Here is a 3,504-nt window from a genome sequence, read left to right on the forward strand (position 1 = left end):
TTGCAGTTTCTGAACACTAACATGACTGTGAAGTGTACACAGGTAAAATGGGACCATTTCAAAGTAGTTAATCCCTCATAAACTTCAGAGAGGAAGCATGTAATAAATCTACCTAATTTTCTGGAAAAGAAAGAGGGAGGATTTTTGTTTTCACCTCAGACAGGACTCGAACCCACAATCCCTGGCTTAGGAGGCCAGTGCCTTATCCATTAGGCCACTGAGGCACACATGCATAGCTTTTTTCTAGAGGCATTATTTAAATGTATTCTATGGTCAGACACCGGTGTGCACACAGGGCATTTCTCACTTCTCTCCATAAGTAAACTTCCCATTTTCATCCTCTTCCATCCCCGACTTTAACGCTCTCTTATATGCTATAATGGAGACTTTGCAATTTTAGCAAGTGAAGACAAATTGGAGAACCACTTTCGACTCCACTCTTCTTCTTCACTTACTTCTTTTCTCAAAAGACTGGGCTTAGAAAATGGTATCAAGCCATCCTTATCATCAGCAGGACACGGAAAGAGGCACCAAGTCTCCTAACCAAGTTCAACCACACTCTGCAACTTAACCATTGCACTACAAATTAGGCAACGGGGGCATCAGCAAAGGCAGCCAATGTGCCGATCCTTTATACATTTTGTGTAGTACTTTTCTTACTCGGAGGCAAAATCAGCACTTTAACTGCCCAAATCATACAGATTTTAAACATGTAGCACTCTATGCACACATAGGCACACACCTTGCAGTTCTTCTACACACACTTAAGCTAAAAACCCATTCTGTCACTTCAAAATTCTGCAAACCCATTACATATTCAGTGCGTCGGCATAGAAGCACTTTTTAATGCCACTAAAATGCACAAGTAGTTAGACTGAAGATGCAACCTGAATGAGTTTACAGTATGTACTCCACTTTATTAATGATTAGTAATGATAAAGTGAGGACTACAAGAGTATTGGAAAATACTTTTTCCACTCTGAATGTAAAGCAGATTGTGTGACCATTGGCCAAAAACGACCACGAAGGGACTCGAACCCTCAATCTTCTGATCCAAAGTCAGACGCCTTATCCATTAGGACACTCGGTCATCCGTTCATCTGTGACGATTTTTATCATGTAGGTGGTATGCATGGATGGAGAACATATTATTGAAAGGTATTCAGGTTTACGTCCCATAGTGTTCTTTCAGCTCTTTTCGCTGGAAGCACTTTTTTGGAATCTATATATTGAGTATTTTATGAGTACGATATGCTTTTGTTTTCCTTTTTGCATACAAACCTCTTTCCTCATGAGTTTAAAGCTCATTTGTATGCTCTACATAGCTCTGGACGTTTCCAGACGTGGAGTGAAACTGTTTTGAAAGTAGGACAAATTGCTACTTCCTGCATATGCTAATTTTTCACACTCACATAGGTTGTATAAGTTTTATGAATCCTGGCTTGACCTATTCAAGTAGCTGAAAGCCTGTCACCACCTCTAGAAACAAGATTCACACCAATCCAATTCAAATCATTTTTTCCAAAGGAATATGTTCTGGCGGGTCGAAAATGCATCTCACAAAAATAGGCATTTAAAAATATACTTTGCAGTTTCAGAACACCAACATGACTGTGAAGTGTACACAAGTAAAATGGGACCGTTTCAAAGTACCTAATCCCTCATAAACTTCTGAGAGGAAGCATGTAATAAATCTACCTAATTTTCTGGAACAGAAAGAGGGAGGATTTTTGTTATCACCTCAGATGGGACTTGAACCCACAATCCCTGGCTTAGGAGGCCAGTGCCTTATCCATTAGGCCACTGAGGCACACATGCATAGCTCTTTTCTAGAGGCATTATTTAAATGTATTCTATGGTCAGACACCGGTGTGTGCACACAGGGCATTTCTCACTTCTCTCTATAAGTAAACTTCCCATTTTCATCCTCTTCCATCCCCGACTTTAACGCTCTCTTCTATGCTATAATGGAGACTTTGCAATTTTAGCAAGTGGAGAGAAATTGGAGAACCACTTTCGACTCCACACTTCTTCTTCACTTACTTCTTTTCTCAATATACTGGGCTTAGAAAATGGTATCAAGCCATCCTTATCATCAGCAGGACACGGAAAGAGGCACCAAATCTCCTAACCAAGTTCAACCACACTCTGCAACTTAACCATTGCACTACAAATTAGGCAACGGGGGCATCAGCAAAGGCAGCCAATGTGCCGATCCTTTATAGATTTTGTGTAGTACTTTTCTTACTCGGAGGCAGAATCAGCACTTTAACTGCCCAAATCATACAGACTTTACACATGTAGCACTCTATGCACACATAGGCACACACCTTGCAGTTCTTCTACACACACTTAAGCTAAAAACCCATTCTGTCACGTCAAAATTCTGCAAACCTATTAAATATTCAGTGCATCGGCATAGAAGCACTTTTTAATGCCACTAAAATGCACAAGTAGTTAGACTGAAGATGCAACCTGAATGAGTTTACAGTATGTACTCCACTTTATTAATGATTAGTAATGAGAAAGTGAGGACTACAAGAGTATTGGAAAAGACTTTTTCCACTCTGAATGTAAAGCAGATTGTGTGACCATTGGCCAAAATTGACCACGAAGGGACTTGAACCCTCAATCTTCTGATCCAAAGTCAGAAACCTTATCCATTAGGCCACACGGTCATCCGTTCACCTGAGATGATTTTTATCATGTAGGTGGTATGCATGGCTGGAGAACATATTATTGAAAGGTATTCAGGTTTACATCCCATAGTGTTCTTTCAGCTTTATTCGCTGGAAGCACTTTTTTGGAATCTATATATTGAGAATTTTATGAGTATGATATGCTTTTATTTTCCTTTTTGCATACAAACCTCTTTCCTCATGAGTTTAAAGCTCATTTGTATGCTCTACATAGCTCTGGACGTTTCCAGACGTGGAGTGAAACTGTTTTGAAAGTAGTACAAATTGCTCCTTCCTGCATATGCTAATTTTTCACACTCACATAGGTTGTATAGGTTTTATGAATCCTGGATTGACCTATTCAAGTAGCTGAAAGCCTGTCACCACCTCTAGAAACAAGATTCACACCAATCCAATTCAAATCATTTTTTCCAAAGGAATATGTTCCGGCCGGTCGAAAATGCATCTCACAAAAATAGGCATTTAAAAATATACTTTGCAGTTTCTGAACACTAACATGACTGTGAAGTGTACACAAGTAAAATGGGACCGTTTCAAAGTACCTAATCCCTCATAAACTTCTGAGAGGAAGCATGTAATAAATCTACCTAATATTCTGGAAAAGAAAGAGGGATGCTTTTTGTTATCACCTCAGATGGGACTCAAACCCACAATCCCTGGCTTAGGAGGCCAGTGCCTTATCCATTAGGCCACTGAGGCACACATGCATAGTTCTTTTCTAGAGGCATTATTTAAATGTATTCTATGGTCAGACACCGGTGTGTGCACACAGGGCATTTCTCACTTCTTTCTATAAGTAAACTTC

General features: G+C 39.7%; 1 non-coding gene across 1 annotated transcript; it reads right to left on the reverse strand.

Moving 5' to 3' along the window:
* Positions 1–1,737: 1,737 nt before the first annotated feature.
* On the reverse strand, positions 1,738–1,810 carry TRNAR-CCU (transfer RNA arginine (anticodon CCU)). Its single transcript has one exon. It is a non-coding gene; the product is annotated as a tRNA-Arg (tRNA).
* Between the last annotated feature and the right edge of the window lie 1,694 nt (positions 1,811–3,504).

The sequence above is a fragment of the Triturus cristatus genome, chromosome 4_1 (genome assembly GCF_964204655.1).
Source record: "Triturus cristatus chromosome 4_1, aTriCri1.1, whole genome shotgun sequence".
Taxonomy (NCBI): Eukaryota; Metazoa; Chordata; class Amphibia; order Caudata; family Salamandridae; genus Triturus; species Triturus cristatus.